At 43.7% G+C, this 27842-nt stretch overlaps 1 protein-coding gene across 4 annotated transcripts in view; it reads right to left on the minus strand.

Annotated features, from left to right (window-relative positions):
* The window catches only part of MTCL1 (microtubule crosslinking factor 1), a 189639-nt gene extending 163374 nt beyond the window's left edge, over positions 1-26265 (minus strand). For all 4 annotated transcript variants that reach the window (XM_032777094.2, XM_032777091.2, XM_032777095.2 and 1 more), the window contains exon 1: positions 26218-26265. The gene's annotated coding sequence lies outside the window, so the exon portion shown is untranslated. The remainder of the gene's footprint in view (positions 1-26217) is intronic.
* Between the last annotated feature and the right edge of the window lie 1577 nt (positions 26266-27842).

The raw sequence follows: 27842 nt of genomic DNA on the forward strand, positions 1-27842 counted from the left end.
TTCCTTCCTAAGTGGAGCACTTTGCATTTGTCTTTGTTAAACTTCATCCTGTTTACCTCAGACCATTTCTCCAATTTGTCCAGATCATTTTGAATTATGACCCTATCCTCCAAAGCAGTTGCAATCCCTCCCAGTTGGGTATCATCTGCAAACTTAAAAAGCGTACTTTCTATGCCAATATCTAAGTTGTTGATGAAGATATTGAACAGAGCTGGTCCCAAAACAGACCACCTGCAGAACCCCACTTGTTATACCTTTCCAGCAGGATTGGGAACCATTAATAACTACTCTCTGAGTACGATTATCCAGCCAGTTATGCACCTACCTTACAGTAGCCCCATCTAAGACATGTTTGCCTAGTTTATTGATAAGAATATCATGTGAGACTGTATCAAATGTCTTACTAAATTCTAGGTATACCACATCCAGTGCTTCTCCCTTATCCACAAGATTCGTTATCCTATCAAAGAAAGCTATCAGATTTGTTTGACATGATTTGTTCTTTACAAATCCATGCTGGCTATTCCCTATCACCTTACCACCTTCCAAGTGTTTGCAGATGATTTCATTAATTACTTGCTCCATTATCTTCCCTGGCACAGAAGTTAAACTACATGGTCTGTGGTTTCCTGGGTTGTTTTTATTTCCTGTTTTATAGATGGGCACTATATTTGCCCTTTTCCAGTCTTCTGGAATCTCTCCTAGTTTTCCAACGATAATAGCTAGAGGCTCAGATACCTCCTCTATTAGCTCCTTGATTATTCTAAGATGCATTTCATCAAGCCCTGGTGACTTGCAGGCATCTAACTTTTCTAAGTGATTTTTAACTTCTTTTTTATTTTATCTTCTAAACCTATCCCTTTCCCATTAGCATTCACTATGTTAGGCACTCCTTCAGACTTCTCAGTGAAGACCAAAACAAAGAAGGCATTAAGTATCTCTACCATTTCCAAGTTTCCTGTTACTGTTTCTCCCTCCTCACTGAGCAGTGGGCCTACCCTGTCCTTGGTCTTGCTCTTGCTTCTAATGTATTAATAAAAACTCTTCTTGTTTCCCTTTATTCCTGTAGCTAGTTTGTGCCTTTGCCTTTCTAACCTTGCCCCTGCATTCCTGTGTTGTTTGCCTATATTCATCCTTTGTAATCTGTCCTAGTTTCCATTTTTATATGTCCTTTTTATTTTTTAGATCATGCAAGATCTCATGGTTAAGCCAAGCTAGTCTTTTGCCACATTTTCCATCTTTCCTACCCAGTGGAATAGCTTGCCCTTAATAGTGTCCCTTTGAAAAACTGCCAATTCCCCTCAGTTGTTTTTCCCCTCAGTTTTGATTCCCATGCGATCTTACCTATCAGCTCTCTGAGCTTACCAAAATCTGCCTTCCTGAAATCCATTGTCTCTATTTTGTGTACTCCCTTCTACCTTTCCTTAGAATTGTGAACTCTATGATTTCATGATCACTTTCACCCAAGCTGCCTTCTACTTTCAAATTCTCAGTGAGTTCCTCCCTATTTGTTAAAATCAAGTCGTGAGAACAGCTCCCCTGTAGTAGCTTTCAACCTTCTGAAATTAAAAAGTTGTCCTCCAATGCAGTCAAGAATATCTTGGATGGTCCGTGCCCCATTGTGTCTTTACATTTTTCCAACCTATATCTGAATAGTTTGAAGTCCTTCATTCACACCAAATCTTAGAGCTTGATGACTTTTGTAGTGCTTTAAAAAACAGCCTCATCAGCCTCTTCCACCTGGTTAGGTGCCTGTAGTTAGACTCCTGCATACATGACCCTTGTTTTTTACCCCATTTAGCCTAACCCAGAAACTCCAACACTTCCTGTTTCTATGTCCATCTCCACCTCAGTCCAAGTGTGTACATTTTTTATATATTAAGGCAACAGTTCCTCCTTTTTTTCTCAGTCTTTTTCCTGAGCAAGCGTGTTTTACCCATTCCACATCCAAACCTTCCAATTATATGTATTATCCCACCCAAGTTTCGTTGACGCCACTCATGCTATGTATTTATTTATTAGCACTTCCATTCTTTCTGCCTTCTTACCCACACTTCTATTAACAGTAACAAAACTCACCGGGCCCAGATGCATTCACCCAAAAGAATCTGAAGAAACTCATAATGTGAAAGTTGCAGAAACGATTATACTTATGTGTTCTAACATTCCTTTAATCAGCTTCTGTAACCCATGACTGGAAGACAGCTAATGTAAAGCCAATATTGAAAAAGGGGACTCTAGGTAATCCCCGGCAATTACAAGACCGCGATAAATCTAATGTCATACTGGGCAAATTAGTTGAAAAACAATAGTAAATAATAAAATTTCCAGTAACATAGATAGAACAGTATTGATTGGGAAAAAATCAACATGCGTTTCTGTAAAGGGAAATTTCAACGTCTTTTACTACTATCTAGAGTTTTGAAGGGTCAACCAAACCTGTGGCAGGGGGTTCCAGGGACACGTTTACTTAGATTTCCAGAACAGCCTTTGACAATGGTCCCTCACCAAGCTCTTATGTAAAATTAAATTGCCCGCGGTAAGAAGACATCCTTTCAGGATTGAGAATCTGGTTAAAAGACAGGAACACAAGGTAGGAATAAATGATAAATTTTCAGAATGGAGGGTAACTGTGTTTCACAAGGGTCAGTCACTAGGACCAATCCATTCAAGTATTCAAATTATCTCGAGGAAGGGTAAACATGTGAAGTGGCAAAGTTTTGGCGATTGGAGTATTAAACCTGGGCTCAAGATAGTTTAAAGACCAAAGAGACGGAAGAAGGCTTCTACAAGATTTCACAAAACTAAGTGATTGTGCAACAAAATGGCAATGAAATTAATGTGGTAAAATGTAAAGTATAGCACAGTGAAAAATAACCCCAATATACATTACAATATGATGGGGGCTAATTAAGACTACACACTATCAGGAAAAAAGATTTGGAGTCATTGTGGATATGCTCTGAAGCCGTCCAGTCAGTCATGTGTGCAAGTGGCATTCAAACAAGCAAACAGCGATGTTAGGATCATTAAAAAGGAATAGAGAATAGAACAGACGAATATCGTTATTGCCCTGTAATATAAATCCATGTCACCCACATCTTGACACTAACAGTGTGGTCTCCTCATGGTCTCCAAAAAATTCTCTCCATATAAGCAGATTAAAGGGCTAGGACTTTTCAAGCTTGGAAAGAGTGGACTAAGGGGGGGTATATGATAGAACAATAGAAAATCATGAGTGGTGCGGAGAAAAGTGATACGGAAAATTATTTACTTGTTATCCATATATAAGAACGGGCCACCAAATGAAATTTAATGAGGCAGCAGCGTTTTAAACCAAATAAATAGGCATAGTATATCAGTGGTTGGAAGGACCTCAGGAAATCACTAGTCCAACCACCTGCTTGCAAGCAGACAAATCTCAGTTTTTGTTGTGTTTTTTTTTACCCCAGATCTCAGTGGCCCCTTCAAGGATTAAACTGCACAACCCTAATTTCAGCAGGCCCAATGTGCAGAACACTGAGCTTAATCCTCCCCAAGTTCTCTTACACCAGCGGCACAGTCAACCTGTGGAACTCCTTGCCAGAGGATGTTGGGAAGGCCAGGACAATAACAGAGTTCAAAAAAGAACTAGATAAATTCATGGAGGATGGGTCCATCAATGGCATCCCTAGACTCTGTTTGCCAGAAGTTGGGAATGGGTGACAGGGGCTGAATCACTTGATGATTACTCACTCCCTCTGGGACACCTGGCATTGGCCACTGTCGGTAGACAGATACTGGGCTGGATGGACCTTTGGTCTGACCCAGTATGGCCGTTCTTATGTTATGTTGGCCGTTGGCCCAACTGTATATGTAGTTTTATTTCTTCCAATATTTAACCTAAATTTATCTTGTTCCACCTTAAACTCGTTATCTCCCATCTTATCTTTGCTAACAAATGAGTATTGGATGCTTGTTCTCTTTACAACATCCTGGCCAAAAGAAGATGCATCCAACTTTGATTAACTTTATTAACAACACGGGCGTATTTCACTGCAAAGTTAACTTGAGTTATGAATTGAGTGTTGCCGCTAACTCAACTCTCTTTCACACACAAAAACCCTTACCAAGAGATTTTTCAGCTTCAACTAGCTAGCCCACCAAGGGATATAGGCTAAAGCTTGAGTGCGCACAACTCATCAGCTGCTAGCATAATGATGTTGCAGTGTGGATGCAGGCTTGACTACCTCCAGTCCTCCAATGCCTTCCCACAATCCTCCCTGGGTGCTCAGAAAGGACAGACAAGTTCTCACACAATACATTGTGAAAGAACTCATAGCATGACTCAACATACTGCAGCATTAAGAATCACAGGATATGCCCTCAGAAGTCCTAGGGAAAAACACAAGTGGGTGCAGCGCCAGTGTGGACACAGCAATTCAAGTGTTATTTCAGTGTGGTTCTCTCATTCAAGCTAGGCTAACTCAGGAGCAGTAACTCGAGTGTAAAAAATGTGAGTTAACTCTGCAGTGAAGACATACCATTAAGTTGCAAGTCAATTAATTTAACCACAAAAAACATACTATAACAATGAACTAAACCCTACACATACCAAATTGAACAGAATTCTTTTAAAACACTATATATCGTATAATCCAGGCCCTGCGTACTCCATGGTAAACTGAATCTAAAGTATTGTAGCAAGTTCCCTGGTTTCTATAGCATTCTGGTGTAGAAGACTGAACATAAATGAAACTGGCAAGAATATTTGTTTAAAAATAAGCTTTTTTAATGAATGAAATATGAAATAAAAAATGTAATAAAGTAGCCCTGCCTTGTTTATTTTAATAAATTTTGTTTTGGTTTTCAGGTTTTTTTTGTCGTCCCCACATTTTCACTATGCTGCACATTTCTGTATAAATAATGCATAGCAGCACTTTACATTTTTTTAAGGGGGAGGGAAGCTGGAGATTTCGGCAGCAGCTTAGGGGACAGTTGTGTCTTTGGAACATGAGGATTACAGCTGGGTAATGTGTTATTTGCTAATGTACTTAAGTGTTGACTTTGAAATTGGCATCTTTAGATTTCAGAGTTAACAACACATTAAGATGAATGGGACATTCATACATGTCAGATCTATTGTTTAAGGCTCTCCGCTGACTCAGAAAGACTATGCTAGTTAGGTGCAGAGTCAGTTCACATTTTTTAAATTATCTTCACAACCACAAGGGTTAGAAACATTATTTGATTTAAAACGAAAGATTCCAAAGCACAGTATCACAGCAGTGGATGGCATCCCTCACTGCAGAATTCATGGTGCAGTGTTTATAACTCCTTGCCCTTACTCCACATGCCAAAAGCAAAGATCCATCCTTCAGGCATGTACCCCAAATAGTGCCTACAGATAACAGTTCTAGCACCTATTACACTTCCTTCTCATCCAATCCAGTACTTGCATCTGGGTAATCTGGCCGCAATCCAGAAGCAAATAATCCAATAAAGGGGTTGAAGTAATTATGGCTATAAGGATTATGCACATATGAAAAACTACTAATTGCAATCCAAATTGGAAAGTTAATCTCTTCTCATCCCACTAACAATCCCAAACTGTTGAAACAACTATCCCAGTCAAATCAAAGTCCCCAATACACCTACAGTATAACATATGTCAACCCCAAATCAAACTATGCCTGCTCACAAACATGGACAGATGAATTTGACCTTAATGAGCAGTGAAGCTAAGAAAAATTGAGCCCACTTTGCTGCTTCTTAAAACCCTCCAAATAGTCCACTCTTGACTTCTTCCATGTCTCAAATTCTCAACCAACTGGTCTCTAGACTCAGACCTAGAACCTCCTATCAGTGGTCACCCAGGTCTCATCCTGGGGCCACTATTAGTTGGACAATTGACTCAGTCCCCTCCTTCAATCATTCCATCCTAATGAGTTCCAGCAAAATTGCTCAAGCTGGTATGAATTATATTTCTGTAGAGATTCATCTCTGCCCTTTGTTTTTACTGTAGACTACACATGTTAAATTCACGTAACATTTCTGCTCATAGCTCTTAAGTTTGCAAGCCTGTCATCATTTGTTATACTTGCCTGCCTCTGGACTCTTATATATTCATAAGATTTCATTTCTTTCAAATATAACTTTGGGGATGAACTAGAAATCACCCTTTTAATGCACTAGAACCCACCCTCTTAATCTTTTCAATGGCAAAGGAGCTGTTTTCAGTACGTAGATGAGCTTCTGAGTTGTACAACAAGGCATTTGAGTTCAGATTTCAATTTTTTTTTTTGTGATAAAGTCATAGAGTAATTGACTTTAAGGTCAGAAGGGACCAATATGATCATCTAGTCTGCACAACGCAGGCTGAAGAATCTCACCCACCCACTGACACAACAACCCCCTAACTTATGTCTGAGCCACTGAAGTCCTCAAATCATGCTTTAAAGACTGCAAGGTGCAGAGAATCCTCCAGAAAGTGACCCGTGCCCCACACTGCAGAGGAAGGCGAAAAACCTCCAGGACCTCTGCCAATCTGCCCTGGAGGAAAATTCCTTTCTGACTCAAACATTTCTGACCACATAAGGGAATAAGATAAGTAGTCTTCACCCTCACGGTGTACTTCATATAATATTCAGCACTAAATAAGCAAATAGATAAAATAAAAAATAGCCTTTGCCAATATGTACCCCAAGGAACTTGTTGGTTTCATAGTATGTTGTGGGAAAATAGCTATATTCTGCACATATTGTTATCCCTGACACTGCTACTTGAGCAGCCTTAGAAATGTTCCATTCATGTTTTCTGGAGCTTGTATCAATGCACAAATCTCCAGCCAAGCAAAAAGGAATAAATTGAACATCCTCATGTGACAAAATCAGGAAATCTGTTTTAAATACTAAAAAGTGGAACTGCTGGTGCAAAGTCAAAGTTCTATTACTCTGAAATATCAAGTCAAATCCAAACATCAGATGTGGTTTCAGAATGTGATTTTGCACAATAGCATGTGGAGATTCTATGTGAGAGACAGGGAACCTCAACACAATTTATGGAGAAAAGGGTTACCCTTTTGTTGTCCAAAATAAAGGTCTGACCTTGCTCCTAATGAAGGAAACAAACTCAGTGGCAAAAAGGCAGGTATGCCTATGAAGAAGAGATGCATGTTTGTCCATTTTAAATGAAGAAAATGTTCAATAACAGTTTATTCTTCTCTAAAGGTGCCCAGCACTAAAGGTGTTTCAGGCAGTGTTAAAGGGCAGGGGTCTGTTGCTAAAGAGAGCAGACATGTAAGCATTGAGTGCCAGATCATGGGCTCCCTTTTTTTAAATCTGATCATAATATACTATAAAATAGCATACATCAGAGTCAATGCACAGTGAAAACCAGGTGTTGAAACACATCTAAATAACCACCCACAGCCAAGAACGAGAAAGATTCCTCCTTTTTACACTGCACACGTCAGCCTGACAGACCTCACAGGGGGAACTCCCAAAGCATAAATACAGTACCAGAGAGACTGGCCCAAAGGTTTGGTTATTTGACTTGAAAGAATTCTATTTCAAGCCTCTTAGATGATGTGAACAGTAAGCGTGACAATTTGCAATCCTCACAACAGACATGGAAAAAAGACTCAGAGAAGTGGACATTACAGTTGAAACTACAATGGCCCAGGTTTTTAAAAGTACTAATCAAGCCACACTAGCGGAAAACATGTCTGTCATCATCGAAGTTAAAGAATAAGCACAGGAGAAGCAGAAAGTTAATAGCTCCCAAACTTAGAAGTGTAAGAAAAAGATTCAGTCTGGTTGAGAGAGAGTTGGAAATGACAGATGGATTTAACCCATGCCTTTAATAAGGTCTATTCATTATTTTTGTGGGTGAAAAAACATTATTAGGATATTGCTTCTTACATGTGTTATGACAGTATATTTTAATTTTGTAAAATTGCATAGAGAACTTGGAATGGGCACCTAGTAAACATCAAAGTAAATAAATACATAAAAGAACTGTTTATTTGTTCATCTAGTAAAGGAGAACTGATCTGATATAGTTTATAAAAGAATGTATTACTGAGAGGATGGACCTGTACTTAAACAGGGTCCTGATATATATACACTCCACTCCAATATCCCAAAGTGGCCATTTCAATTGCAAGACAAGGTGGAGAGCATGATGATCTTTACTTCTCTGTATGTCTGAAAGACTCACAGACTCACAGGGTATGTCTACACTACAGGATTATTCCAATTTTACATAAACTGGTTTTGTAAAACAGGTTGTATAAAGTCGAGTGCACGCGGCCACACTAAGTACATTAATTAGGTGGTGTGCATCCATGTACTGAGGCTAGTGTCGATTTCCGGAGCGTTGCACTGTGGGTAGCTATCCCGTAGCTATCCCATAGTTCCTGCAGTCTCCCCCGCCCACTGGAATTCTGAATTGAGATCCCAATGCAAAAACAGTGTCGCAGGAGGCGTTTGGAAACATCCTGAAGACCAGGCTGGCTAGGCTCATGTCATCGGACCCTGGACATGGCGGCTCAATGCAAGGGCCAAATGAATTATAAACTGTTCGGTCCGGCGAGCGTATGGGATACCGATCACGCCGCGCTGGTTCAGACCAAAGGTGGAAACGAGGGTCATTTCCGCAGTTCCTACGTTGAGTATTGTGCGCCTGGTATCAGGACACCAGGTCAACCTTTGACAAGGCCACATCATGAAGATGGGTTCTGGATGGGTTCCTGCGAATAACTGTAATCCTATGGAACCAACTCACTCGAGGCGGGGAGATTGGCGACCATGGCTGGAGGGTGGCAAGAAGCAAGAATAGCTTAGGGTGAACTGCGGGCAAACAACCTACCCTAAACGAGCGAACCGACATGAACCTACTAACGGGCCAACCAACCCTAACTCAAGAACCCAGACCCCTATCCTTCCACTCCGTTCGCATACTTCTTACCGGCCAGATATCTAATGACTGTTCGAGATGCTAGTATAACGGGACAATCAAGAACTGCCAGCCATCTGGCCGATCCCCGCCGGTGGCATCATCTGCACCCAGCAACAAACTTCGCGGCCAGTTATCTCTCCACTTGGAGGCGGGAGAATCTTGAGGTGGCAGAGTTACCGCGTGAGGACACGGGGGCAATGTTAGCTATCACCAATCCTTCGTCAATCCAACTCTCACCCAAGGCCAAAGTCATTTACCCTTCATGTCACAAGCTGTGGATTGCCTAAGTGAACTGCCTGTCCAGTACAAGCGTAGGAATGTGTACTTTGCAGTCTCAATTCCCATGCTACTGGGGGTAAGACTTGGCAACCAAGAGCATTCCAGAGGTGGAATGGTTACACAGCCAAGCCAGGCAAGCTTCGGACCCATTCCTATTCTGAGCCGTCCACAGAACCTGTCTGTGTTACCAGAGACCATGACTAGGTATGGCCGATCCCATTCGAACGTGACCAGCACGCTCCGTCCCAAGCCCGGAAACGGACAGAACAGACAGCAACAAGCAAGTGGCACAACCTTTCACAACGCAGAAGGACCAATGAGCTGAACTGGCAGAAGCACGACCCTACGAGGCTCGCCAGAGCTGACATACACCAGTGCACCCGACAGCGTACCCAGCTACAGAAACAACCCATCATCTAGATACTTCCAGAGGACCACCCAGTCCGTCTGAGGAAGACTGAGTCCCGCTTCAGACATTAGACTGCGCAGAGCAGATGACAGCCTTCAGAGAACGCTGGCACCGGCACGGAGACCACGCCTCTCAGTCTTTGACCTCCGTGTTAGACAGCTTTTATACAAGGAAATCTTTGGTGGACGCGAGAATGGCGCGCATAACGTGTGGTGTCAACTAAACAGAGGAGCTCTTGAGCTTACTCCGACTCATCCAGTGGTCATGCGGGGTGAACAGAACAAGAAGGTTGGGAAGTCCTTCTACTGGGAGGGGGATGCAAGGAAGTTGCCAGTATGTCAGTCTTGTGAGTGTGTGCAAGTGGGAAGCCTCAAGATCTGCGTCAGGCCCTCCGCATCCCATAATTGAGGTCCATTTAGCACCAGTTGTGTGGAATTCTGGTCTTTCCAGAAGACACCGGGAAGCAGTCGTACTGACTTTCTGGCTTTGCTACCGATGGCAGAAGCATTGCTTGGCAACGCCTAAAGCGTGTGCAGGCCCTAACAGATTTTCGCAGGGTGGTTGGCCCTCCGATATCCTTACCGATTCGGATTAATTCTGGCAGGACATGAAGACTTGGAATATATGGGGAATATTTGGTTGCCACCGTACCCCTCACCAATGGCCTGGTGAGAAGGTTTAATGGAACTTTGGGGCCATGATCTATAATACGTCAGATCGCTTGCTTGGACCTGGGCAGCAGTTGCCTTTGTTACAGGCTGTGCCACATTCGTTTAGGGTTTTCCGCATTTGATTGTGTATGGCCACGAGGTTAAGGGCCATACAGTTGGTGGGCCATGGAGGGTTTACACCCTCTCAGGACTAAACTTCTGGACTTTGTAAGCAACCTACAAACACCCTCGACATTCTTAGCCTTGCTAGAGAAACTAAAGTACTCGGAGAGCAAAGCCTGGTATTAACATACCGAGAACGTTCTTCAAGAAGAGCAGTTATGGTCTTGAAGGCGCAACAGCCATAAGAGGAGCATCATGGGATGGGGCCTTCAACGGTCCAAGACGCCTGAGCTGTTACTACCTCATGCATTTCCAATTCCTCACTAAACCAGTGTGTACCATGTTATTCTCTCAGCCTTTATTCCAGAGACTTAAGGTTTGTCAGTTGTCCAGGGAGCAGGCGCTGAGTGGCTCTGTGCGTTCTACTTGACGGGAAGGGGCGGGGTAGACGTCTCACCACCCTGGCCTCTTCAGCGGCACAAATCAGGGTGTTGCACCAGTTCGCACATGTTCTCGCCACTCCGCGGACTGAACGGGCCATCCCTCATTGCACAGTATGCTCCCCAGTTAGACACCCTACCGGGTGTCCCCTCACGCACAGCTCTATAGACGGGAGATCCAGACATGCTCGATGGAATATCGCTCATTCTACCAGTTCATGGGCATCTCATGGGTTGTACCAAACCAGATGGGGATCGCTGGTGGACTACCATAAGCTAAGCGGATGCTCGTCCAGACAATATCCATGCACGTACGGATTGAGCTATTGAAAAGTTGGGACATGCCCAGTTTCTCTTACAATAGACTTTAACACGGGTACTGCAAATACCGCTAGATGAACCTGCAAGGAAAGTCTGCTTTCGTTACCCATCGGGGTGTATGATTTAACTGTATCTTTTGGGCTGCCGATGCACCGCACTTCAGAGCTGGTAGATGTCTACTAGCAGGCTGGAGCAATAGCGTTGCCTACTCGATGATGTGGCTATTTCAGATCTGCCCGACACTGACACTGAAAGGTCTTTGAGCCGTATACAGCAGACTAACTGTTAAGGCCCAAAGTGTAATAGGCCAAAACAGGTGACTTACCTGGAACACGGTGGGTCGAGAACCTTAAACCCCTACAGCAAGTTGAGGAGCTATCCAAAATGGCCTGTCCCAAAGTAAGAAACAGGTCCAATCTTCTTAGGTTTGGCCGGTATACAGGCCATTTGTACCACACTACAGCAATCGCTGCACCAGACCGACCTGACCAAGAGCCCAGCCACTGAGTTAAATGGACTGTGATGTCAGGAAGCTTTACCCACTTAGGCCGACGCTCACGTATGACCTGTGCTAAGGCCCAGACTTTGAAACATTCCTAGTAACCACCGATGCTCTGACTGGTATTGGAGAGTTCTATGCGGACGACGGATCACAACTTCCATCTGTCGTGTTTCTCGAAAAATATGGAGAGAAACCACTGGTCTCAGTGAAAGGAATGCTTGCATTGTACGCCCTGAAGCTACGCCATACGTTGTGGGGACGCGGTTCCAGTACAAACTGACCATGCTGCGCTAGTGGCTTCTAGCCAAGGGAACACAGAATTCTGGTTGGCATCTAGCTTCCAAGTTTTGATTTTGAATTCAACACATTTCAGGAGCTTCTAACAAAGTACTATGCACTCTCCGCGAGAGTTTCCCGAATACTGGTTAAAACTTTCTTAAGATGTAGAAGTCTTTAGTTTACATGTTGTAGTAAGGTGCATGTTTGTTCTCTGTTAGTTTAAGTTCTGGTGAATCACTCCTGTGATTTTACACTGTCTGTGTTTGGGGGCGTGTCATAAGTAGATAGGTAGGGTTAATTTTCTTTTACCTGCAAGGTGAAACAAGGGGAACCAACACCTGACAGAGACAATCAGAGACCTGGATTTTTTAAGTCTGGAGGAACTGGAAATCGGGTCTTTTTGTTTTCCCGGCTGTGAGTAAACGACTTTTCTAATCTCATTCTTTCAATATTCTACTATAAAGTGTGAGTAAGAACAAAAAATCGGCTTGATGTGCTTTGATTGTTTTACATGGGTGTTGATTGCTGGATGGTTTAATTGGCTATCTTTTATCAGACTGTTTATTCTATATTTTTATAGAAGAGCTGTATCATCTCTTAATGCAGTTTATTGTTTTCTATTTCTTTCTTTTTATATAAAGTTTTTCTTTTTAACTTGTGGAAGTTTCTTTCCTAGTGAGAACGGGGAGGATTTGTGCCGGAGTCCTGTTCATTGTTAGGCTGGAGGGTGGGGAAGTTAGGGAGAGAGAGAGCAGCTTGTTCGGTGCTAGGTTGTCTCTGCGGAGGACGGGAGCCAGTTTCTTGTTGTCTGTAAAGAGTTGCCATCCCTCAGGCGAAAATGGAAGGAGAGGGGGAGGGGGGATCATCTTGCGGTAGACTCAACCTTTTGCGTCTTGGGGGGGTCCCAGGGAAGGTGGGGGGACTCGGGGTGACCAGGAACCCTAAAAATCCTGGTTGGTGGCAGCGATATCAGATCCAAGCTGGGTATAAGCTTGGGGGAGGTTCACAGTAAGCACCCAGATTTTGTACGCTAAAGTCCAGATTTGGGACAGACGCTTACCACAGAGGCCAATACTGTCGATTTGCGGCCACACTAACCCTAATCCGACATGGCAATACCGATTTCAGTGCTACTCCTCTCATTGGGGAGGAGTACAGAAATCGGTTTAAAGAGCCCTTTATATCAATATAAAGGGCCCCGTTGTGTGGACGGGTGCAGGGTTAAATTGTTTTAACGCTGTTAAATTCAGTTTAAACGCGTAGTGTAGACCAGGCCATAGACTTTACGGTCTGAAGGGAGTATCACAATCATCTAGGCTAGTGGTCTCCAACCTTTTTACACACAAGATCACTTTTTGAATTTAAGTGCAACCCAGGACCTACCCTACCCCTTCTCCAAGTCCCTGCCCCTTCCCCAAGGCCTCACCCTGCTCATTCCATCCCCCCTCCCTCCGCCGCTCACTCCCTCCTACCCTCACTCATTTTCATTGGGCTGGGGCTCGGGATTGTGATGCAGAAAGGGGTGAGGGCTCTGGGAGGGAATTTGGGTGCAGGGAGGGCGCCAGGCTGGGGGAGTATTGGGATGCAGGAGGGTGCACAGGGGTGCAGGAGGGGATTTGGGGTGCTGGCTTCTGGAGGTGGCTCAGGGCTGGGGCAGGGGATTGGGGTGTGGGATGGGTGCAGGCTCCCACTGAGCAGTGCTTACCTCGGACGGCTCTCAGGTGGCACTGCAACAGAGCTAAGGCAGGCTCCCTGCCTGTTCTGGCCCCACGCCACTCCTGGAAGTGGCCAGCACGTCCCTGTAGCCCCTGACGGGGAGGGGGCATGTGGCTCCGCGTGCTGCCCCTCACTGCAGGCACTGCCCCAGCAGCTCCCATTGGCTGCAGCTCCCCACTCCCAGCTAATGCGAGCAGTGCCTGCAGGCAGGAGCAAAGTGCAGAGAGCCCCTGACCCCCACTCCCAGGGATCGCAGGGATGTGCTGGCTGCTTCTAGGAGCAGCACAGGGACTGGGTGGGCAGGGAGCCTGCCTTAGCCCTGCTGCACTGCCAGACTTTTAGTAGCTGGAGATCACGATCGACTGTCAGAAGCTCCAGGATTGACCTGTCGACCACAACCTACCAGTTGGTGACCACTGATCTAGCCTGACCTCCTGCACATTGCAGGCCACAGAACTTCACCCACCACTCCTGTAATAGACCTCTAACTTCTGACTGAGTTACTGATGTCCTCAAATCATGATTTAAAGACTTCAAGTTACAGAGTATCCACCATTTACACTAGTTTATACCTGCAAGTAACCCATACCCCATGCTGCAGAAGGTGGGGAAAAAAATGAGGGTCTCTGCCAATCGTACCGGGAGAAAATTCCTTCCCAACCACAAATACAGCAGTCAGTTACACACTGAGCATGTGGGGAGGACCCAACAACCAGACAAGTGGGCAAGAATTCTCTGTAGTAACACAGAGCCCTCCCCATCTAGTATCTCATCACTGGCCATTGGAGATATCTGCTGCTAGCAGTTGCAGATCAGCTATGTGCCATTGTAGGCAGTCTCATCAGAACATCCTCTCCATAAAGTTATCAAGCTCAGTCTTGATTTTTTGCCCCCACTGCTTCCCTTGGAAGGCTGTTCCAGAACTTCACTCCTCTGATGGATAGAAACCTTCATCTAATTTCAAACCTAAGCTTGTCGATGGCCAGTTTATATCCATTTGTTCTTGTGTCCACATTAGTGTTAACTTAAATAACTTCTCTCCCTCCCTGGTATTCATCCCTCTGGTGTATTTATAGAGAGTAATCATATCGCCCCTCAGCCTTCTTTTATTTAGGCTAAACATGCTACGCTATTTGAGTCTCCTCTCATCTCACGAGGACAAGAGCCTGATTCTGCTCCCACTGAAGTCCTGGAAGAGAAGGAATATTGCTTAGGGAAAAGTTAAGTAGTTCTTCTTTCCAGATGTCAGTCTAGTCACACAAACAAAGAAATGGAATTATTGGAGACAAAGCTAAGATTTTTAACTAGAAAACATACAAACAACTTATTTTTAGATCCAGCCAAATGGAATGTCATTTATGCTTACAATGTATGACAATATAGTCTTCTCGTTCCTGAACAAATAAAGAAAATTTAGTAGCAACAAACTCAGGAAGCCAAAGATTCAGTAATTGAACTTTTCTCAGTGTAACCAGTCAGGCACAACTTTATAAGCCAAGAACTTAATTTATTCTTTCTTACACTTTGACTATCTACTTGTGAGTATCTGATCATTCACACATTTATTATTCTGTTCCTAGAGGATAATAGTTTACCAGGCCCAAAGTGCCTCAGTGAAAACTCTGCAAGTTTTCCATACTTAGCAGTCTTTGGGTATGTCTACACTGCAAAAAAAAAAAATAATAATCCATGGCATAGTCTCAGAGTCCAGGCCAATTAACTCAGGCTCATGGGGCTCAAGCTGCACAGCTAAAACTAGCAATGCAGACATTCTCTCTCCGGCTAGAGCCCAGACTCTGAAACTTGGTGAGGGGCGAGAGTCTCAGAGCACAGAGTTCAGCTTAAGCAGGAAAGTCTACCCTGCTATTTTTGGCCCACAGCCCAAACCTTACAAGTCTAAGTCAATTGACCTGGACTCTGAGACTTGGTGCCATGTGTTTTTCTTTGCAACATAGACACACTCTCAGAGGTTTCCTTCTAGGAAACTATGGCCTGGTCTACACAACACAGTTAGGTCAACATAAGGCAGTTTGTTTACATTTGCCGGAGATAATGCTGCCCGCTTCTTGTTTGCAAGGTCACCTGTCATGCTTCAACCACCATTCCAGAGAACGTGTCCACCTTGATAACAGGTACTGCTTGATTCAAAGAAGTGCGGACCGATGCATGTTCATTTTCATCATCTGAGTCAGATGCTGCCAACCGAAGGTTGATTTTCTTTTTTGGTAGCTCGGGTTATGTAGTGTCTGCATTGGACTTTTAAGACTTCTGAAAGAAAGCATGCTCCACACCTTGTCCCTCTCAGATTTTGGAAGGCACTTCAGATTCTTAAACCTTGGGTCAAGTGCTGTAGCTATCTTTAGAAATCTCACATTTGTACCTTCTTTGCATTTTGTCAAATCTGCTGTGAAAACGTTCTTAAAACAAATAACAAGTGCTGAGTCATCATCCAAGATTGGTATAACATGAAATATATGGCAGAATGCGAGTAAAACAGAGCAGGAGACATACAATTCTCTGCCAAGGACTTCAGTCACAAATTTAATTAATGCATTATTTTTTAACAAGCGTCATCAGCATGGAAGCATGTCCTCTGGAATGGTAGCCGAAGAATGAAGGGGCATACAAATGTTAGCACAGTGGTCACCAACCAGTAGACAGTTGTGAAGCCCCTGCCAGTCTATTGCAATCTCCGTCTGCTAACAATCTGGTGGTACAGCAGGGCTAAAGGCAGACTCCCTTCCTGCCCTGACCCCGCACCGCTTCAGGAAGCAGCCAGCATATCCCTGCATGGTGAGGGAGGGGGTCTCCGTGCTCTGCTCCTGCCTGTAGGCACTACCCCTGCAGCTCCACTGGCCAGGAACAGGGAACTGCGGCCAATGGGAGCTGTGGGGGTGGTGCCTGCAGGGAGGGTCAGTACACGGAGCCATGTAACCCCCTCTCTCCCAGGGCCGCAAGGACGTGCCAGCAGCTTCCGGAAGCGGTGTGGGGCCGGAACAGGCAGGGAGCCTGCCTTAGCCCTGCTGTGCCACCGCCGAGAGTAAGCACCTCTTGGGGAAAGCCTGCGCCACAACCTCCTGCCCAAGCCCTAAATCCCTTCTGCACCCAAACTCCCTCCCAGGGCCCGCACCCTCTCCTGCACCCCAACCCCCAGCCCCATCCCAGAGCCTCCTCATATACCCAAATTCCTTCCCAGAGGTTGCACCTTTCACCCCCTGCTGCACCCCAACCCCCTGCCCCAAGCTCAACCCAGAGCCCCCTTTCACACTCCGAACCCCTCGCCCTCAGCCCAGAGCCCACACACCCCCACCCCGCACTCCAACCCCCCTGCCCCAGCCTGCTGAAACTGAGTGAAGGTGGGGGAGAGTGAGCGACGGGTGGCGGGATGGAGTGAGTGGGGCGGGGCCTCGGGGAAGGGGGGGGTAGATCCGGGGTTGCACTTAAATTCAAAAAGTGATCTTGTGCTTCAAAAAGTTGGAGATCACTGGTTTAGCATATCTGACACAAGTACCTTGCAATGCTGGCTACAAAAGTACCATGCAAACACCTTTTCTCACTTTCAGGTGACACTATAAATAAGAAGCAGGCAGCATTATCTCCCGTAAATGTAAACAAACTTGTTTGTCTTAGCGATTGGCTGAATAAGAGGTAGACTTGAGTGGACTTGCAGGCTCTAAAGTTTTACATTGTTTTGGTTTTGAGTGCAGTTATATAACAAAAAAAAATCTACATTTGTAAATTGCACTTTCACGATAAAGAGATTGTACTACAGTACTTGTATGAGGTGAATTGAAAAATATTATTTCTTTTGTTTATCATTTTACAGTGCAAATATTTTTTATTTAATATAATAATATAAGGTGAACACTATACACTTTGTATTCTGTGTTCTAACTGAAATCAGTATATTTGAAAATGTAGAAAAACATCCAAAAATATTTAATAAATTTCAATTAGTATTCTATTGTTTCACAGTCTGATTAAAACTGCGATTAATCACAATTATTTTTTTAATCGTGATTATCTTTTTTAGTTAATCGCATTAAAATCAACAGCCCTACTAATTACACACATTGAAAAACATACAAGCAACTTTTTAAATATCCAACAAAATAGAACACAATTTATGCTTATAATATATGACAATATTTGCTCTGGAATTAGGAGGTTATATATTAAATCAGTGAAAAAAGATAGCAGTAACTGCCGAAGTTCTAGTGACTGCACAAGTTCTAGGTAGCCCCTGATAAAAGTTAATTTTTTAAAAAGATTAAGGAGTTGCAATTTTATGTCATCCTCATTTTCATATTTTAACTATCTCATAATGTCATTATGTAGATTGAGACAAGGTAGTTGAGGTAATCTTTTATTGGACCAACTTGTGTTGGTGGAAGGTACATGCTTTTGAGCTACACAAGTAATCACTATGCTTTTGAATGAACTCACATAGGAAAATGATAAAAGGCAAAAACACCTTATCACCTGGACGATTACTTTTTCACAAAGTGATCACATTATATCTGTTCTTTCAGTACTTGTCCTCAGAGGAAACCTGTTCACCTTCAAAAGGCAGGCCTGAGAACTTAAATTCATAACTCGGTTTGATACCTAAAAACCATGAACTTAACAGGGACACTGGAATCATGGCTCATTACAACAATTTGTAACACATCACATTGCCTGCTACCCTTAACTGCACACTTCAAACCCTTTTTGCATAACAGTCTAACCCTCAGTTCCCAATTTATTTCAATTGACCACCTCTACACATTACCCATTCTGCTCCAGTAAAAGATATTACCCCACCTACCTTGTCTCTCTGAGCCTGGGACCAAAGGGGCTACAACAACACTGCAAACTTTATGTAGGTTACCATGTTACAATCAGGATCAAATTCCTCCGTGGTGTAACTCCAGTGACTTCAGCAGAGTTACATTAAAGATGAATATGCCCCAAGAAGATTGTTTTTGATTTAAACAAACAATAGTATTTTTGCCTTTTTCAAAATGTACCAATGAACTGCAAGTTCCCTGCATGCCTCAAATTATTACTCAGCTATCAAACTGTCAAACCAGCTTAAAATTCCTGAACTGATTCTCATCTCTTGATATCAGTTGTGAGCAAGTAGCATTACATTATCATACAGTATGTTGGTTGCACAAAACAATTTTAGAATTCTGACAATTCTAACATGATTAATACCTGTAGGTATTAGGTCAGTTTTAGGTAAATTTTGCTTTTCCAGAGTGGAAAACAGAAAGCAGAATTAAGTATTTGTGAGCTTATGCATTTTATTCAAATAATCAGAGCTATTACTGTTTCAGTACATTTCCTTAGCTACTACCATTTGAACAGTTGGAGTAGTCATCTGGCTAGTGCAACGTTACTATAATCTACTCAAGCCTACAGACGGAAACTATTGTCTATCACATTATACAAATAATCCACTCTGCTGCCCCCTGGACAATTAAATGTTTTCAGCAGAGCCACAGCTGTGGCTAACAAGGCACACAGATCTACTGCCATTGTTTACCAAACTGACATTTCATTCTAACAGCTGACTGACCCTGTGTCTGAAATGATTCACATTATTTTGATGCCTAGAGTTATTCTTCCACATGACTAATGGATATTAGGTGTGAAAAGGGGCATGTCAAAGAAAGACCACAATAACTTTTGCTTTACTAACCCCTGTAACCTTTGCTAAATGAAAAAATTAGTTACATCAGTTCTGACCATTCGTGCCATATAAAGATCCTACGACACACATCAAGTTACAGTAGGTCACTGAATGAAACTACCATATAGTCCATGTGACGTATATTGATCCAAACACCTTTGTATGTTGTTTTCAAAAACGTGATCCAGAAGCATTGTCTTGAGAAAGGCTACAATGTAAAAGAAGCTGAAAGTTGTGAAGCATAGCATAACCATGGCACACATATTGTAATTTTAAACAAAAATTAATATTCCCAGCCCGGAATATCCCCTTTTCCAATGATATATAGCATAAGTCACTGCTAAGAAACAGTAAGAAAGACAAAGCAAGACATTCATCTAAGAATGTAAGTGCTATTTTAGGGGATATGCTGTTTGTGAGAACAGTTTGTGCTAGCCTACAGTGTAGCAACATTCATGGCATTTTCAAGTTATGTTACTTGATAAACAGTGAAAACTACCCAAAAGTGTATACGTGAGAAAGCACTAGTTGCACTTTAATGATTGTAGTAAGTGCTCAAGTTTTGCTTAGGACCTTTTTGCATACACTGTTCATTAAACATGCAAAGTACTTAAGATGGGACGATTTGTAAAGCAGCATCTCTTATCAAGATACGTAAATATAAAAGGGTCCACCTTTATTTCTGAATAGCAAAATCCATTATTTAACATTATCACTATTCACAATACATTTCTTTACTTAAAATAAGCATTTCCTTAATTCATTTGATTTGAATTAATCTGATGTGAAGTGAAAGCAAGGGAATTTTGAACTACTAAAATTTGGGCCCTGATTCTGGTGCCACTAACCCAGTGGTAAAAAACTCTGACTGATGCAAAAGGGAGCATGAGAAAACCCTTTAAGGTCCAATCTTGCACCACTGATTTCAGTGAGCACCAGATCAGGCCTTAGTGAGTTCTCTCTCTCCCCCCCAGGACTAGTATATCATTTATCCTTTTCCACAGACTGCAGTCTGCAAAGTAAACCTGAAAAGTAGTAATAATTTACATATGTATCACTTTAATATTCTAAACAAGGTTGATTTAAAAACATTAGGTACACTTAAAGCTCAGCTTCTTCTAGGGCTTATTCATTTATTAAAATTTGTTCTCTTAGCTTTTATTCTCCTTCTGCCTGAATGCTTTGTGGTTTCACTGTCTCAGCAGTCACGATATTTCACAGTGGATGCGACAACTTTGCCTCAGAAAATAACATGATACCTTTTATAAACTATTGGAAGGTTCCATTCTTTCTGTATAAATTAAATAAAACTCCCTAGGCAAAGAGGCTTGCTAAAACACATGAAAATGAGTCAATTATGAAATGCCATCACAATATAAGAACTGGATGGTGATGTCCTGCTATACTATGGATTTTAAACCAGGTCCTAAGGCCTTTTGGTAAAATAAACTAGTCTGATTTCAAAGGAATCGATTTGCTTGAAAACTATTAAAAATACAAAACAAAAATCCTCTTTTTTATCTTACAGTTTGCACTTCTTGAAGTGCTTATGTGAAGGCTAACACACTGAAGAAATAATGAAATATAAAGTTCCTGGTTTTGTGTGTTTTTGCATTGGTCATTTTAAAAACTGGCATTCTACACAATTTTTCTAATTATTATTATTTACTGGTTTATAATACCCAGAAGTGTGATAGATAACTTAGGGCTTGTCTACATGGAGAAGTAAGGTACTCTCCTGGAGGGTGAGGTGGGTGATTTCTAAAGTGCACTAATACGTTGTGCATTAATTAGTCCATGTAAACCCCACTGGTGCGCACTAAAGGGTCCCTAGTGTGCTTCAATGCAGTGCTGTTTGAAACAGCAGTATGTTAATGTGCACTCAGGGAACTTTTAGTGCACAACAGCAGGATCTACATGCACCAATTAATGAGCAACATGTTAGCACGTTTTAGAAATCGCGTACTTCTTAAGCACATAAGCCTGCCATGTAGACAAGCTTTAAGAATACAATAAAGACGATCTCAAGAACTTTTAGACACAGTTCAAAGGATGAGGAAAAAGGTAAAAGATGGGGGTTACAGCAGTGAGATTATGCAGCTAGATCTTCATCCTGCAAAGATTTACACACAGATTTAACTTTACATGCTGTAGGAGGGCACTCCAGGGGCCAGATCCTCAGCTGGAGTAAACTGGCATAGCTAAACTGAAGATCTGGCCCACTGCGTGTCCAGTTAAGCACATGCTTTCCTCTTTGCAGGACCAGCACCTTATTCAGAAAAGGCTTCTGCATAGCATACTGGAGGGAAAAAAAATGACGGCATTTTAAAAATATAAATAGAAGTAAATAATTCTGTTTGTTGATTCAATTCTTTTTAAATTTCTATTAATATTTAGCACTATAATAAAGCTGACTGAAACAGTACCATGATCTGAAACTTTTTTGTAAGAAAATATACTGCACATCAAATTAGCACCCAAAACGTTCCTTCAAATTATTTGCACCAACTGCCATGTCCTAGCTGGTAGGAGGGAAACGGGTGAGTGGATAGTGATGGCTGGCCTTGCTTTCTGGACTACACACAAGAGAATTCAGCAAATGAACATGCTCAACAAAATAATGTATCTTTTGGGATTTATCTCATCATTTGTCCACCTATGACTGACAGTTTACCCATTATTCTTTAAATCACCTTCAATTAAAGCAAAAAAAAAAGCTAGCCTCCTTATCAGAGAGAAAAGTAGAATTTTAAGATAGATAGATAGATAGATAGATAGATAGATAGATAAAAATGATTTAAAAAACCACCTAGCTCACCACATGTACAATGTTGTGGTTCTGATTTTTAGAATGGAAAAATGTTATCATGAATACACATTAATAAAGTCAATGTTCAAGACAAGCAGAGTACACAGCTATAGGGCCCCAACTGCTGCAAGTGATAATTGAAAATGAAGGACACAAGACTAGAACTATAACACAGAGGAAGTAGTTTGAAATGATGTTGAACTGATTTTTTTAACATAGGAATTGCCTCACTGGATCAGATCGATGGTCCAGCTCATCCAGTCTCCTGTCTCTGACAATGACCAGCATCAGATGCTTCAGAGAAAGGTGCAAAAAAACTTCACAGTAAGAAGTTGTGTGATAATCTGCCCTCCCATATTCAATCTCCTCCTAATCCTTAATAGTTACAGATTGTCTTAAACTCTGAAGCATGAAGATTAATATATTTTCCAAAATTTCTTAGTATTAACTTTGAATATCCTTGTTATCCATATAATTGTCCAATTCCCTTTTTTTCATTGCTAGGATTTTGGCTTCAAAGACATCCCGTGGCAATGAATTCCAGGTTAATTATTTGTTACATGAAAAAGTATTTCCTTTTATTGGTTCTGAATTTTCCACCTTTCAATTTAATTGAATATCCCCACCCCCAATTCTTGTGTTATGAGACAAGGAGCCCAGAAATCCAACATTTGTTCTCTATACTATTCATTATTTATATACTTTGATCATGCCCCCTTACCTCCTTTCTAAAATAAAGAATCCCACACTGTTCCACCTCTCTTCATAGGAAAGTTTTTCCATTCCCCTAATCGTTTGTCTCTTTGCTCTTGCCTCAACCCCAATTCTGCAATATTCTTTTTGAGATGGGTGAGCAGTACTGCACACAGTATTCCAGATGCAGGTGCACCATTATATTTTCCATGTTATTCCTAAGCAATGTAACATTTTGTTTGCTTTTTCAGCTGCATGTAGGTCAGAGGTTTTCATTGAGTTGTCTACAGTGATGCTCAGATGTCTTTCCTGAGTTAACATAGTTAATTTAGAACCCAGTAAGTGGTATGGGTATCTCATTTTTCCTCTCCAATATCCTTTTCAATATTGAACTTCACTGTCTTTGTGTTACCCATTCCCCCTAGCTTGGTTAAATTCCTCTGGAATTCCTCCCAATCCTCTTTGGACTTGAGTAACCTAAACAAATATGTATCAACTGCAAGCTTTCCTATGTCCCTGCTCTCTCCCCTTTCCAAATCATGCGCAACACTGAACCTACAGAATGTTGAGGCATCTTGTTGTTAATTCTTTGCTATGATGAAAATTGTTTCCTATCTCTTAGATCTGGTCTACACTACAGACCTATATCAGTATAACTATGTCACTCAGTAGTGCAAAAAATCCATACCTCTGAGCGATGTCGTTATACCAACCTAACCCCCCATGTAGACAGTGCTATGTTGGCGGGAGGACTTCTCCCATTGATATAGCTACCACCATTCGGCGAGGTGGATTAACTATGCCAACAAGAGAGAGCTCTCCTGTCGGCATAGAGTGTCTTCATTAAAGCACTACAGCAGCGCAACTACATCAGTGCATTTCTACCAATGCAGTGTTTTAAGTGTAGGTTTGTCCTTACTCAAATCACTAGAGTTTCATAATCCCTGTCCCTCTTTCTGCCACTGTATCATCCTTCTCTCCTTCACGGTTACCCAAATCACCTGTTCTGGTGATTACTGGTGTTACTCTGATAAAAATCCTACTGGCTTCAATGGGAGTTTTGTTTGAGTAAAGCCTGCAGGATGATGCTTTTGCAAAACCAGAGAACAAAGATTGTATCCACTAATAGCAGTGTACAGTAAATGTGGTTACCCAGTTAGCTCAGTTTATTTTATTTATAGATCTTTATGAATGTAATCTCTTTACTATACCAAAAGATCATACATATGTACATGTCCAGTTAAAGGTTCCAGCGAATCAGTTCAGCCAGTAGCATTCCCAATCAAAGGGGGCAGAATTAATACATAAGTGAGAGGGGGCAGAATTAATACAGAAAAGTGTATTTTTACACTAGGATAATAGTGCAAATGTTCCTTTAGTTGTTGATCTTGATCTCAGCCAGAACCTGTTAGTACTTCACAATCAATGACTTGGGTTTGCTATAATAAAGTAATATAACAATGGACAGTATAACACTAAGTCATTGTTTCCAATTCAAGTGAGAAAAAAAGTTTAAGAAAAGCTAAACTGTGGAAGATATTTTGTGTGTATTCAAAAGAGAAGGCATAATGTTTTGGATAGAAAGAAAATTTAGGGATTGTTGAAATATCACACACCGGCTAACTATAATAGCCTTACAGTGCACACTGCACTGGATTTATATGCATTCAGAGACTTCACAAATCAGGCTTTTATAGAGAAACAGGATCACATGCATTAGTTCCTTATCTGCCCTTTTCAGTTTTGCCATGGCACTACTTCCTGGGAGATCTTCACACTGCTGTCAAAAGGTCAAATGGTCATGTACTTATACTGTGTGTTCATATTTCTTTTACACAGCTTTGGTGAATATACTGTAACATTTAAAACTGGAACACTGATTTTGGTGGGTGATTTACTCCCAAGAGATGCTCACTTTAGTAGGGTTTCAGAACAACAGCTTCTGAATTTAGACTGACACAATTACAGCATTTTAATTAAAGAATCCAACCCTGATTGTTTCTATTGCAGCACACTGGCTTGGAGAAATGTACCAGACTCCTTTCAGCAGATATCCCAGTACAGCAGACCTTTTATGGAAGACTATCTTTTTCAAGAATCAAAACAGAGCCGTCAACCCCCACCTCTTCTTCCAAAAGTTTCATCCGGCCTACTACAATGCCTTGTACTGGAGACCAAAGATCACAACCGTTACAGCCACTGGAAAGCCCTAAGTGCCAGTTTTACTGCACTGTTAAATAGCAGGCAGTGAAGTGCCCAGCAGCTGAGGCACATCCATACTCAATGAACACAGCCCTTCGCCCATCCACGCATCCCCCATGATCCCGCTACACTACGAGCACAACCCCCATCCCATTCACCTGGAGAGGAAAAGAACCCAGCAATTGCCACCTACCCCCGGTGCACGCACATACCCTCTCCTCGCCAACCACTCCAGCTCCAGCACATTGGAAAAAATAACCCCAACTACACATACAATATGATGGGAGCTAATTTAGCTAAAACGAGTCAGGAAAAAGATCTTGGTGTCCTCGTGGATAGTTCTCTGAAGATGTCCATGCAGTGCGCAGAGGCGGTCAAAAAAGCAAACAGGATGTTCGGAATCATTAAAAAGGGGATAGAGAACAAGACTGAGAATATATTATTGCCCTTATATAAATCCCTGGTACGCCCACATCTTGAATACTGTGTACAGATGTGGTCTCCTCACCTCAAAAATGATATTCTAGCACTAGAAAAGGTCAGAAGGCAACTAAATGATTAGGGGTTTGGAGATGGTCCCATACGAGGAAAGATTAAGAGGCTAGACCTCTTCAGCTTGGAAAAGAGGAGACTAAGTGAGAACATGATAACGGTATATAAAATCATGAGTGATGTGGAGAAAGCGGATAAGGAAAAGTTATTTACTTACTCCATAATACAGAACTAGGGGTCACCAAATGAAATTAATAGGTAGCAGGTTTAAAATAAATAAAAGGATCTTCTTCACACAGCGCACAATTAACTTGTGGAACTCCTTGCCTGATGAGGTTGTGAAGCTGGGACTATTCACTGTTTAAAAGGAACTGGATAATCATTGTGTTTAAGTCCATAAATGGCTATTACCAGCATGGGTAGAAATGGTGTCCCTGGCCTCTGTTTTCAGAGGATGGAGAGGATGGCAGGAGAGAGATCACTTGATCATTGCCTGTTAGCTTCACTCCTCTGGGCACCTGGCATGACCACTGTCGGTAGTCAGATACTGGCTAGATGGACCTTGGTCTGATCCCTACCTCCCTTCTTATGTTCCCATCCAACCACCCTCACGTGTTCAGCCCCAGGTCCCCCACCCTGCGCCCGAGGAGCCCACCCGCTGGCCCGCCCTCGAGCTGTTTACCTTGAGATAGTCATTTCCGAGCGCAGCTCCTCGATCTCCCGCAGCAGCTCCTCCCCGCCGCCGGCGGGCAGGGAGCGGGCGCTTTGCTGTCCAGCCGATGTTCTCCGCGGCTGTCTCCAGCTCGGCTCTTCTCCCCCGGGCGCGGGCGAGGCGGGCTGCGGGGCCAGGCGGACTGGCTGCGCCGCCCCTGGCCGGCGGGCTCTCCGGCACGCTGGCCAGCCGGCTGGACCCAGGCACCGGGGTGCCCGCTCGGCCCGGGGCAGGCGGCTGTTCCCGGTCGCTGGAGCCGGTGCCGGACTCGGCGTCGCTGCTGGCGGCCTGGGCAGGTCGCTGCTCGTCGGAGAGCGGCTCGGAGGGGCAGTCGGACAGGTCAGAGCTGCTGTCCGTGTGGCTGAGCCTGGCCGGAGCCGCCTCGGCCGCATGGCCGCTGCCCAGCCAGGGCCCGCCGGCCGAGGCCAGAGAGCCCCCCTGCTGCGGGGCGCCGCCTCTCTTCCCCTTCCTGCCTTTGCCGGGCTGGTGGCCCGGCTGCCCCCCGCCCTGCCTGGCCCCGGCCTTGCCGCTCCCCTGCTCCTGGGCTCGGGCTGCCTTCTTGCTCCACAGGGCGGCTTTGGCGCTGCCCGCTCGGCCGCCCGTCCCTGCCGCTGCCTTTGCGCCCTGGGAACCGCTGCGCCTGGAGAGGCGGCTCTGGGTGGCCAGGAGCCCGGCGGATTGAGGCGGGGCGCCCGGCTGCTGCGGCTTGCCCGACAGGCTGGGGGCTTTGGGCGGCACCGGCGGCGGCTTGGCAGACGATGCCCGGCCGTGGAGATCCTTGAGGAACGGTCTGGCCGGGGAGGGTGCTCGGTTCAGTCTCTTCTTCTCAGCGTGGGGGTGGCCCTGCTGCTTGAGGTTCTCACTTGGGCTGGTGCCATTTAGAGTCTCCATGCTCCAGGCAGAGGAAGAAGCAGCCGCAGCCCTGGGGGTGTCGGGCACTTGAAGCTCTTTAATCCTGTCCACCCACAGGAATAGCGGCAGCGAGCCTCCCGGCAGAGCGCAGCAGCACGAGCAGCCTCCCCCAGCCTCCCCGTTCGTTTTCTCATCACTTCTGCTTCTCCCCAACCACCAGCCTCACACTTTTCTTCCTTAGACCCTCCCCCCCACACCCTCGCGCTTGCCCCTCCTCAGCTCCCACCCTCGTCTGTCTCTTAAGCACTGGCTTGTTTCAGTAAAATGAAGGCAAATCCCTTAGTGGCAGCCTCCTCCTCCTTCACCTGCCGCTCTCCAGTCCCTCTGGATCAGCTTGATGCAGCTCAAGTTATTTTGCAGCCCGAAAAATCGACTCGCTTTTCCTTTGGTCCGATGCAAATGACTATTTTCCAGGGTTCCTTCTCTTCCTTTTCCTTCGCTCACAAACCATCATTCATCAGACTCCAACGGCGACCCCCATCTCATTCCCATCCCCTCCTTGTTTCTCGCCTGCACCCTCTAATCTTCTCCGGGTCCTTCCTCCTCCTGCTGAAATAGGGAAACTGCAAACGCTGCTGTCTGTCTCTCCAGTCCTGACGCTTCCCGGTCTGTGCGCATGATCCTCCCCCCTCTGTCACCGAGCCAAACTGCTCTGTGAAAGCCACCTTTTCCTAAAGCTCCCT

This window comes from Chelonoidis abingdonii, chromosome 2 (genome assembly GCF_003597395.2).
Source record: "Chelonoidis abingdonii isolate Lonesome George chromosome 2, CheloAbing_2.0, whole genome shotgun sequence".
In the NCBI taxonomy this organism is placed as follows: domain Eukaryota; kingdom Metazoa; phylum Chordata; order Testudines; family Testudinidae; genus Chelonoidis; species Chelonoidis abingdonii.